This window comes from Tachysurus fulvidraco, chromosome 4 (assembly GCF_022655615.1).
Source record: "Tachysurus fulvidraco isolate hzauxx_2018 chromosome 4, HZAU_PFXX_2.0, whole genome shotgun sequence".
NCBI classification, from domain to species: domain Eukaryota; kingdom Metazoa; phylum Chordata; class Actinopteri; order Siluriformes; family Bagridae; genus Tachysurus; species Tachysurus fulvidraco.
The window spans coordinates 23043457-23056676 of NC_062521.1; positions in this window are offsets into that span (position 1 = coordinate 23043457).

Genomic DNA, 13220 nt, shown 5'->3' on the forward strand with positions numbered 1-13220 from the left:
AGGACAGCTTCAAATGAAAGGGGTTTAATACATAAGGGAAACAAACATAATCCACAACACATGGGGAACTAGGGGAACTAATGAAACTAATTACTACACATAACTAAATTAATGAACCGCGCTGCCATCGGCAACGTGGCTCACATATATACACAAAGGTACAATCACACACAATGGGGAACAGGTGTGATGACCGGGAGGAGCAGACGAAGGCGGGGCAATCACGTGACAAAAACATACACAAACGCACATGGCCAAAAGTCCGCGCTGATCCCTGACAATTATATAGATGAACTTTGTTTTTATGTGTAAATGAAAATTACTTACAAAACAAAACAGAAAAAATAACAAATAATATTTCCAGCGTTAAACAAGTACAGATACAGATAATGACATTGAGTTACACCCCAAATAAAAGTCCTTATTTTTTTCATCTGAAATAATGTGTACAAATATGCATGTGTAATGTCGTGGCTGTGAGCTGTATTGTAAAACTATTAAATATAATACGAACATAAAATAAAAGCTTCCATGTCGGCTGAATAAAATTACGTTTTACAGTCTCTAATTTAATGCTGGTAATTGGGCGTTTAATACAAACTGTTGTGGTTATACTGTCATCATTTTGACATAACGAGGTATAATCTTGATAAAGATAAATTAAATTACTGGATAGAATAATTGTATCTGGTGGTAACAGACTTCAGGTTTAGTAAATCACCCTGTGGATGGGGACAGAGTCATTCTGGAGGAAATATCGTAGCATAAAAGTGATTAGTGAGGCTTCAAGTGGATAAGTGGAACAAAAAAAGTCACTGTAAAGCATTTACTGTACAGTGACTTGTCAGTTACTCAGGGTTTAGTAAAAAATAAACAGGGAAATGTTTTTTTCAGAATTATTTAGATATAATTCTAAACATGGAGAAAGTAAGAATTTCCTAGGTATTACATTTATTAAATACATACTTTTTAAATAGATGACATTTTTATTGTGTTAAAACTGGATGAGGTTTTTGGATAATTAGCTGCTCACTGCTTAGTTAGTTCATGTAAACAGACTAGTGTTCACTGGAAATCTATAACTTTTTGTCCAAAAGCCTGAGGAATCACAGATGTACAGTAAAATAATAGAGATAAACACAATGCATACCAAAGTTTTGATTAGCTTAGCAAACAAACAACCTGTTAGACTACTGAAGAACAAGTAAAAGCTTCAATGTTCTGCCCGAACCTGTTCAAGCATGACAATGACCCTGTGCACAAATCAAGCTACCTGCTAGCCATGTTTATTGTGTAGCCCTTACCTCAACCCCACTGGACACTGGAATCAACTGGAACCCTGACCACTCTCCAGGTATCCTTGCCCAAAATCAGTGCCTGACCTCACCAATATATGGAATTTGTGAATGAATGCACACACTCCACAATCTAGTGGCAGGCCTTCAGAGAAGAGTGGAGTCTGTCCTTATATTGTCCTTATATTACAAGCTGACCACCACACAAATGTCTACCAAATACCAATACAAATACCACTGTGATTATATTGTGCTGAGCTTGTAGGTTTGTGACACTTGATCATCTTAAAGGTCATTTGCCCCTTTCCACCAGAAAGAACCGGGTGCTGGTTCAGAGTGCTGGTTCGAAGTTGGTTCCACTGGTGAGCCTTCTTAGAACCGGTTTGCCTTTCCTTGGGCTAGAGAGCCATCACAGAGCAAAGTCTTACATCACTGTATACACTGTTATACATCAACGTTAGCGCAGCTCTGGTAAACACAAACACAACATCAACAATGGCGGATATTGCTTTACTGTTAATGCTCATAGCTTTGCGAACTTACATTGGCATCCAAACGTGGCGAATAGTGATTTAAAATTATTTATAAAGATTTATAAAGTATTTAGGACAATTAAAGTATAGATTTTTAAAAAAAAAAGTTAAAAAAAATAACAGCCAAAAAATTATTAGTATTATTACTTTCTTTGTTATAAGGAAGGTAAACTGGTGGAGTTATAATAAGGACATTCTCAGCAGCATGAGCCAAATGCTTTTTCTGATATAATTTCGTGACATGTTTTCATGATTTAGGGCAGTTCTGTGCATGAGGGAACTAAAGCTTAAACAAACCTCCTGAATTTTAGAAAAATGTATTTCCTAAAAAAAAAAGGCAGGATTATCATATTATTAAAACATCATATGTCACAAACTGTTGCCTAGTAACGGATGTCGAGTAGGTAAAGGACACTTTTAAATGTAATTTATTGTGTCAAGTTTAGTTTAGCTCTCATTGTCATTGTGTTTGACATTTCAAAAAGCATTTACTAGTTAAAAAAAGGCTTGCCTTTCTAGTAGATGACATTTGGTGTACTTGTGCAGTGAGGAATTTTCACCTCCCATTCACTTAATAATCATAGCAATTTTGATGGGGTTTGAGCTAGTGGATTATTTTGCCTCAATCTTACGAGTTCCCATCAATCTCTCACACTTCAGGTTATTGTTGTTCTTGCAGAAGCCCAGTATGAGATTAGAAAGACTTATGTGCTTCTATCATCTCAGTAAATCTCACTTATGAATCTCTCTGATGTTAGGGTTCTCCATCAGAGCAGGGTGCTACATATATAGTAAACTATCTTTGGTTGGCTCATTTCATGTTCTAAAAATTCAGTTTAATTTATTTCTATAGCGCCTGTGGAATGGCTGTTGACTCAAAGCAGCTTTACAGAAATATAAAAATTCAGAATAAAAATGAGAAAGTCTAAAATTAAATTTATATTTTTCCTTAATGAGCAAGCCTGGAAGTAATGTTTTCAATGAAAAACTCTGAGTGATGAAGAAAATTAGGAACAAACCTTGAACCCATCCTCAACGGAGAGCGTGATTATAAATAATATCCATTCTATAACTGTTTATATTCATGTTTTTGAGCAACTTACTGTATAAATCAGTATAAATTCTGAGTTTATTATAGATTAAACCACAGAACTGTTTAATTCTAAATTCTGATAGATCAGAAGATTAATTGTTGTTTTATATTCTGTCATAGACTGACAAGATGCAGTTTTATGATTTCTTTGATTTTAATAAATAAGTAGAGCGCTATCATATGCCAGCTGTACTGAGACTGCTGCTCAACAGAAGGGCTTTTCTCCTCTCAACTCTTAGCCTGAGTAACAGGACATCCTTCACTAAAATTACTCAGGAGCTTCACAGAATGATTGTTATGCCACTTCACTGGATGCAGCAGGCTGTTTTTCACAGTTTTCCTCTTGAGATGGATCATGAACAGATTTCCTCAAGTCTGTGTCTGACATCAGGGTGCTCCCTGGAAAGCGGTTTGTGTTGAGAAGACCCTTGTGTTTTACTGATTCTAAGAAGGACAAATGGTTCAGAAAAAAATTTAAAAAACAAAACTAAAAACGAAGAACCAACCGACCAAAAAAATTTAGGAGGAATTTCTTTCAGCAAAGAAGGGTTTATTTTCCACTTTGTGTAATGAGCAGTTGACATGTTAACTGAAAATCCTTACCATTCTGTTTGACAAATAATTTCTGTCAGAACAGTGTTGTTGTGATGAGGTGGTAGATCCAGAATCTATCCTGAGAATTATGGGTGCGAGACAGTGATACACCCTAGATAAAATCATTTGCACAGCTAGGTTAACAGTCAGTCCACCTTTTAGCAAGTATAACAAATGGACACAATTCATTAGCAAAATAACAAGAGTAAAAAGGACAGGAAACTCTGTCAAAAACTAGGCAAAACGTAAATGGACTAGAAATTAAGCTGAAACTCAAAACTACATAACTAAATACAGAGACTGGACCGAACAGAAAACATGGACAAGAAAACATGACTCAAAGACGGCAGGGATAAGTAGTGGAAACAATTACAACCAAATTGGGAACAAGTGTAAAGAGATAGAGGCTAGGGCAGGGCAAAGGCACATGAACATGAAACATAAACAGCACATGACATACGTAATACAAAAACATACACTGCTGGAACGCCCTTTAGAGTACCGGCAACAAATGTCCAAGCCTGTCCCTGACAAGTATCTTCAATTTTTTAAGTTTATGTCCAGGATCTGTTTCCATTCTTATGATTATTATAAAACAAATTATAAAATAAAAAAATGGGAGCTTAAGTTTACTTTAGCTTGAGGGCTTTATTCAAAAAGTCAAACCAAAAGGTCTCTTTGGCGGACATTTAAATATCCAAAGCTTAAAATCAAAAAGCGATCAAATTATCCACACGATGACTGAATCAAATCTGGATTATTTCTGCCTATCTAAAACTTGGCTGCATAAAAACTCCCCTATTGCTGCGCTCGTTATCCCAGGGTACATCTCCTACAGGAAAGATAGAACGGATGCCAAGGAGGAGGAGTAATGATCTATGTGAGAGACAACATACAGTGCAGTGAAATACAGTGGAAAACACCAACTGATCTAGAATGTATTGGGTTAAATTTATCTCTTGCACCTCAGATGTCTCTCACATTAATTAACAAAGACTTTTATGATAAGTTAAAGGAAATGTTAAAGCAGTGTGATTTTAAAAAGGAGGTTATAGTGATGGGTGATTTTAATCTACACTGGAATGATAACAGTACAAGGAAAAAACTGCAGAAAATTATGGATGGATTTAATCTTGTCCAGATGGTTAAAGGACCAACACGGATCACAAACAATTGTAGCACCTTAATTGACTTAATTTTCCCCAATCATCCGGAACGGATCACAAAATCGTACAATATGCTACTGTAACTGGTCTCTCAGATCACAACATGGTGCTGATAACAAGAAAGTTAACCAGAAAGCGATTTGTAGCTTATTCTGGAAAAAAGGAGTTCATCAGCATTCCACAGAGAATTTCATACAGCAATAAGAAATATGAACTCGGACACTCTATTATTGGACAACGATTTGGAAATAATCAGTCAGAAATTTATTGAATGCTTACAAACAAAAATGTATGAATTTGCAGTGACAAACATAAAAATAGAAAGTGTTCTCTTCCCTGGCTTAGTGATGATATCAAACAATTAATGAAAGATAGAGACAATGCCCTTAAAAAAGCCATAAAATCAAAACTATCTTGTGAGAGACAAAAATTCGCTTTGTTAAGGAATAAAGTTACAAGGCAAATACGAAAAGCAAAGGCAGATTCAAAAGCGATTTGGGAACAGATTAATAAACTAACGGGTAAGACTTCTTCTAGTAGTAATTCAATAAAGCTAAAGAATAATGGCATGCTTTTTCAGGATCTATCTGCTGTGGCTCAGACAATAAACGAGTATTTTGTTGATTCTGTTGATACCATAGCCAAAAGTTTCGATGTGAAATATACTGTAACAACTTACCTGTTCAGAGTTCAGAGTGTTAATTGTGCCCCCACTATATCCAAAATCTGTATCCATATCCAATGTGGAAAAGGCAATTACACAGCTTAAGTCCTCAAAAGTAAAAGATGTGTATGGGATGGACACACTCATGCTAAAACAAATAGGTCAGTCAATTATGGGTCCACTAACACATATCATTAATGTGTCACTAGATCAAGGGAAATTTCCTGAGTCATGGAAACTTGCTAGAGTTATTCCTATATTTAAAGGTGGTATCTCCCTTCTTACACCTAATTACCGACCTATTAGCATTTTGCCAACAGTATCTAAAGTTTTTGAAAAACTGGTTGTTAAACAAATCACTAATCATCTTAATTGCAGCTCCTTTCTGTTACATTCAATGCAATTTGGTTTTAGGGCTAATCATTCTACAGAGACAGCAACATGTTATTTTTTCGAAAATTTAAATCAAATATGGACAAAGGAAGGATAGTGGGACAATTTTTTTGTATTTTCGCAAAGCATTCGATACAATTAACCATTCAGTTTTACTGCATAAACTTCATGCATTTAATTTTTCTTCCAAATTCATTAGCCTTATTAATTCATATCTCTTATCTCATTCACAAAGTGTAAGAATTGACCAATATAATTCTACACCCTTACCATTATCATCTGGTGTTCCACAGGGCTCAATTATAGGTCCAATTCTTTTCAGTATATATTAATGATTTACCATCTTTGTGTAAGAACTGTGAAACTCTGATGTATGCAGATGACACAGTTATCTTGGTTTATGGAAAATCTACAGAGGAAGTTGCCTCAAAACTATCAGAGGCCATGATCTTAATCGTTGATCTTAATCTGGCTTGAGCAATCCTGTCTGCAATTGAACATATCTAAAACAGATTCCATGTTCTTTTCAAAAAATAATATAATTACAAAACCCAAAATTATCATATCTGGAGATAGAATACAGGTTGTCACGGAATTTAAATATTTAGGATTATATACTGTACAGTAAAGATTCAAACCTAAATTTCAAAACTCACATTAGAAAAGTTAGTAATAGAATCAAATTTAGTTTAGTAAACTTTAGATTCATTAGAGACTTCCTTTCAACAGAAGCTGCTAAATTATGTTTCTTTTCCATGAATCTATCCGACATAACATATTGTTTAATAAGCTGGTCCAATATGCATTCTACAACATTAAAACCATTAGAAACTTTATATAAACAAGCTTTAAAAATACTGGACAAAAAAAAAACATACCACTACCACCACTGTATCAGATGTGGTTTACCACCTCCTCCACTATGTGACAGTTTATTTCAAGTGAGGTTAGGGTAACCAGAGGAGCAGTGAGGGAAGACTGCATTGTCCCTCAGAGAAAAACATCTTTTGGTCAGGCTGTTCTCTCGGTAAGGGCAGGTCAGCAATGGAACACAGTACCGGAAACAATCAGAGAGTCTTTGTCATTCTTTTCATTCAAAAAGAATGCAAAAAAAAAGGCTTGTAGAGAGCCAGACCTGTGGCCACTAATTCTTGCTGTGTGTATTTACTGTATATATTTATAATTATTTTACGGGAATTGTATTTGTTAACTATAATGTGTTGAATGTAATTTTATTTTGTGATTTTATAATTGTGATTATTTTTAAGGTTGCCCTTTTCACATCTGGCAGGAGGCCTGCCGATGAAAATGAGCACTTTTGAGCTAACTCGGGTACATTTACATTATTGTTATGGTAATTAATGTACATTGTCCTTTTTAACTGCCAAGATCCTACAAAATGCTTCAAAACTCAGTGGACTGCACTACATCTCAGAGTAAAATAGAATAGAATAGAACGGGGCACAGAAGCCTTTATAAAACACTGATCTGCTAAAACAACTGTGGTCTAAAAAGCAGAATGTTCTTGACTGGCCATATCATTCACCTAAGATGTACTTAAGCATGTCCTTGACTTAATATAGAGAAGAATTGAGAAAAAAAAAAAAAACCTTAAAAAATCAGGAAGTGCACCACTTGAGAAGTTACTCTGTTTCTGGTAGTTTCTGGGTCATTGTTAACGACAAAGATTTGCAGCCAAGTACTACACATTATTATGCTGTAATTATTTTTCAGCCAGATTCTTTTATAAGTGAGAATACAATTCAAGCCTAGATCTGTTAATGGAGCTGACCATTATACGCAATACAGTATGTAGCTTGTACTATTTCATCACATAGCCAAGAATGGCTTTCTTTAAAAAGATGAAGCCATCTGACAGACATCACAGGGCATTCGGTTGCCAGATTTTGGCAGCAAACTGGTGAAAATATCAAATTTACTTGCACAACATTTTAACACATCCAGTACTGAATAAATATAAGTGAGTTCTTTTATTTTGTGCTCAAAAATGTTTTTCTTTTAAAAAGCCTGTGTGCTTTTTCTCCCTTTGAAAACAGAGATTTAGACTACTGTTATTCTTAGTCCATCACCTAGTGAAGCAGTGTTGATGTATTCATTGACTTCACAGACTTCAAAAGCACTTCTGTAAATTGCTCTGGAATATGGCATCTGCCAAATGCTGTAAACGTAAATAAAAAAAAAAAAACGAGCAATTTCAAACATAAGCAATAAAGGTAAGGTTTTCTGACAGCTCAAAAAAAAAAAAAAAAAGAGCAAATGCTTATTTTCTAACCCCATATTTTACCACGACCTTCAATATCTTAATGTAGAACTATGAAGAACTGTGGCAAGTAGTAGATTGATGGTGATAATAGTATGAAAACTGAAGCTTTGGAAGTTTGAGCATTGTGTACAGATGAGGAGATGGACAGAGTACAGAATTCAAGCACCACTGTATTTAGAGATGATGCATTCTGATGTTTCCCAAGATTAGTCAGAAGACTGCTGAATGTAGATTGTTTAACAGCACTGGACAGTACTGAACAGTAATATAAAAAAAATAGGCCTAAATATGCCAACATTAAAAAAAAATTTAAACCAAAAACAATTTAATCTGAATATTATTACAAAATAAATGATGCACAACACAGAAAAATCCTGCTAGCTATAAAGACCAGGTTGGTCAAAGCGGATTTTTCCTATAATGTTAAAATGCTGCTTTTTAATACAGTAAACTGCTCATAAAAGCTTAATGAATTATGCAATAGAAGGGACTCCTCCCAGTGCACTCTATTCTGCACATTATTGAACTGTATCACTGCATTAACAGCAGATTTCTAATGCATTTTAAGTTTAAACTGACCCACTGAGTTCATAAAAGTTTTTAATTTGTTTAATTGAGTGTATAAATTGATTGCATTGATCTTTTTGCACTACAGTTTTTCAAGGGCATTAAGTTTATGGTCAGCATTTAATCCATCTATATTCCCAGTGGTATGATTAGGTTTTTAATGATTTCTTTTACTGAACGTATAGGAAGGGAAAAGCACCTTTTACATATGACTTATCATAGACCGACAGTTTCAATTCCTCAATCTGTTCTGAGATGTATTGGGTTTTGATGCATTGACACACAAACATTAACACAAATTAAAAAAAATATTAAACTCAGTTGTTTTCTTTAATAGGGTTTGAATAATTTTCAGTAAGATATATCGAGAAATACAGCCTGGGAAGGTACATTCAAGATAGCAAACATCCATGTGGAGGATTTATTTTAGACATTAGAAATGTCAGAAACCATCTGGGAAGCTCATACGTGGGAAGTGCATAGTCATAACAAATGTACAAAATTCCTCGAAGTAAATCTGAAGTCTTTCAAATTATTAGTAAGACACTGAACTTTTTTAAAGTTTGACAGAATGTTTATTTTAAAAAGAGGAACCAATATTTGGCTTTTTTTTATACTAGTGAAAAAATAGAAAAGATTTATAAAACGCTTTTAATGCATAATGCTTTGTTGGGAAAAAAGAGAAAAATCTATTGCAGCTGGATTACATCATCTACAGTAGTCATGTGCATGCCCACATACATGCCAACATATATTATATAAATATATAGTTGTGCTCAAAAGTTTTCACGCCTTGGGTGAAATAACAAGATATGTAGCATTTTTTAAAGAAAACATGAGTAAGAAGGCAAAACACATTGGTTTTATTTCTTTTAGGACTCAAGGTAATATGTAAGGCATAGCAGAATGGCACACTAATCAAAGAACACATAACAAAAAAGAAAATAAGGAAATATTCCCTGTTCAAAAGTTTGCATACCTTTATTTTTTAATTTCATGTATTGTCCCCTTTAGCATCAATGATGGCATGCAGTCTTTTGTAATAATTGTGCGTGAAGTCCTTAATTCTCTCAGGTGGTATAGCTGCCCATTCTTCTTGACAATATGCCTCCAGTTCCTGTAAATATTTTTGTTGTCTTGCACAAACTACATGATTGAAATCACCCCACAGTGGCTTAATGATATTGAGGTCAGGAGACTGTGAAGGGGTCAAGAACCGTCAACTTTTTCTGCTGTAGCCATTAGAGGGTCAACCTTGTCTTGTGCTTTGGATCATTGTCATGTTGGATATCCAAGAGTGTCCCATGTACTTTCTTGCTGCAGAATGCAAATTGTCTGCCAGTATTTTATGATAACATGCTGCATTTATCTTGCCATTAATTTTTAGATCAGAGATCCAGCACCATAGTTTAGTTTACTTTAGTTGTACTTTTCACTGTAGTCCTTGTTGACTCCTCTCCAAACATAGTGTTTATGATAAGTCTCCAGAAACTGTCAGGCTTGTCTAGGTGGCATGGGTGCCATAACTGCTTTCTCCTGGCAACTCGACCATGCAGGTCATTTGTCTTCAAGTACCTCCTAATTTTGTTCCTTGAAACAACAACACCTTTTTCCAGAGCAGCCTGTATTCCTCTCGTAGCAGTTTGTGGGTTTTCCTTTGAGTCCTGAACAATTCTTCTGACAGTATTGGGTGAAATCTTTCTTGGTCTACATGACTGTGGCTTAGTATCAACAGAACTTCTTATTTTCCACATCTTTATCAGAGTTTGAACAGTTCTGACTGACATTTTCAAGTGTTGAGATATTTTTAATATTCTTATTTCCTGCTTTATAGTTCAATTACCTTATTACGCAGGTCCATTGTCAGTTCTTTCGTCTTCCCTAGGCTGCAGTATCTAGCCACGTCAGTGCATCACCTCATGAGCTGAGAACCTCATTGAGTATTTATGAACAGACTTTAATTACAAGTACAATGAGTCACAGGTGTGGAAGCTTTCCTTTAATAGCCATTTAAAGCTCTGTTTGTCAACCTGTGTGTTTATAATGTGGCATGGATATGTAAACTTTTGATCAGGGTTGTTAAGATGATTTCAGTTATCATTAGGTTAATTATGTCTACAAATCACTGCTTGCTTTTACGGATTCTTAAATCTGCCAAGGACATTCACTGATTAAATGACTGGAAAATAATAAGTATATTTCTTTCACATCCCTCATCAAATCAGTGTGCAGGGTCAGTCTCGAGGATGTGCTTAAAGCATGCAGCGCTCGTATTTGTCCAGCATCCTCCATCATACAGAGTAGCTGAGGGCAGTCTTGAGTTTTGAACTTATAATTTTCCGGTATGTAATACAAATCTTTGCTCTTTGGAGGAGCTGTAGCTTTGTAACTTAGTAAATTTATTATTAACTGAGGGATTGTGCTTGCAGAAGGGTAAAGCTTACCCTGAGTCAAATCATACACGACAAAAGCTGTTTTAAATACTAGAATTTAAATGACATTTTCCCATTTATTTCTTATGGAGCATATGATGAACTAAATTTATCTACTTTAATGTCCTTGGCAATTTTTTTTCTTGAAGGTCTGAAAAAAAGGAATTTACAGCCAGTCAAATTTAAGAAAAAAATGACATTTTACGTAAAAATATCACAAAACATGATGCTTAGACGAAACTTTCTAGATAACTATAACTAAAGTTTCTAGATAACTATATTTAATGATGTAGAGTGAGAGTGATCGATTCATGTGAAATTAACGTATAACTAATTATATTGTAAAATCTTACAAGGTTTCACATCGGGAGGAGGAACACAGGATACACTGAGGTTACATCGGGGGTACACTGACGAATACACTTAGGTTACATAGGGGGTACACTGACAAATACACTTAGGTTACATAGGGGGTACACTGACGTTACATAGAGGGTACACTGATGAATACACTGAGGTTACACATGGCAGTGATTTTAAACCTTTTTTGAGCTGCGGCACATTTTTTACATTTACAAAAACCTGGGGGAACACCACCAACCAAAATGACACAAAATGACACTCTAACACAGTACATATAATACATATAGTTAATAATATAGTTTTTTAATGTATTTATACTCACTTAGTGTGAAACCTGGGGCTGTTTCGTTGAACACAAAATGGATATCCTGGCAGTAATGGTAGAAAGACACACACGAAGCTCTTGCTCAACAGCTCTCAGTCTCTCGCTGTTTTTATCACAGTCAAGCTTGAGGAGCTCAGCTCACACAGATATGTGGTTGAAAACGGCAGCAATGTCAAAATAGCTTTGTTGGCCAGAATGAGGAACTCCTTGGCAACAGATAACCAAAAACTGTTCAAAGGAAGATCAGCAAAGTTTAGCTTTAAACCACGATCTTGTTTCAGTTCAATGAGTTCCTCTTGCTCCTTAAAAGTCATGTCCTTCCCAGCAACTGATGCTGAGCTGTATGGGTCCCTAACCCAGTCAAGGCATTCTGTGAAGGCTGAAGAGAAATAAAATGATAACTTCTCCTCAAGAGTTTTCAAATGTGTGCCAATCACCTCGCACATAGCAGCAGTGTTGCCATCATGCAGTTTCTCGGTGAGTGGGAACATCTCAAGGTTGCCACGCTGCACATGTTGTTGCCAGAGCTGCAACTTTAAAAGGAATCCATTCACTTTATCAGTGCTTGTACAGTAAGCAGGTTTTCATTTCGACCTTGCATCCCTGTGTTCAGTTCATTCAGATGATGAAATATATCAGCCAGGTATGCCAGCTTTGCACACCATTCATCACTTGCAAGCTGCTTTGAGAAATCAGACCTCTCGTTTGTTAGAAAAACTTTAAGTTCCTCTCGCAGCTCATACACCTGGGCCAGCACTTTGCCGCGCGACAGCCACCGGACCTCCGTGTGGAGCAATGTCTTTATGTTCCGCTCCCATTTCCTCACACAAAGACGCAAATAAGCGACATTTCAAAGGTTGCGTCTTCACAAAGTTCACTATGCGCACAACATCATCCAACACAGGAGCTAGATCTGCTGGTAAGGTCTTTGCAATGAGGGCCTCACGGTGCAAAAAAAACCATGGCTGCGGCTCCATCACTGACACCTATGCAGTTTTCCCACCTAAGCACGCTTTTGTCAAGATATTCCGACGTGACCCGAAATATTTCCTCTCCTGTTGATTTTTCTGGCAATGTCTTGCAAAATAGGAAGTTTTCTATAATGGCTTCTCCATCCACAAAACGCACGTTGGCCAAGATCTGACAATGTCTACTAATATCCGTCGACTCATCAAGTTGCAAGGCAAATTTCTTACTGATGCGCATCTTTTCTAAAACAACCGTTTTGATATACGTAGACATGTCATCAATACGTCTGGCAATTGTGTTATCTGAGACAGGCACTTTAGCTATCACTCATCTTGCTGTGACCCCAAACTGCCACTGTCACGTGTCACTAGGTTACATAGGGGGTACACTAACGAATACACTGACGATGATTCCACCCTGCCATTGGCAACGCGGTACGGTTAAATAGACACGACGATTAATACATAGGGTACAGGTGTGTAGAGATTGGGAATAGTAAACAAAGGCGGGGCAGACACGTGACATAAACAGACACACATGGC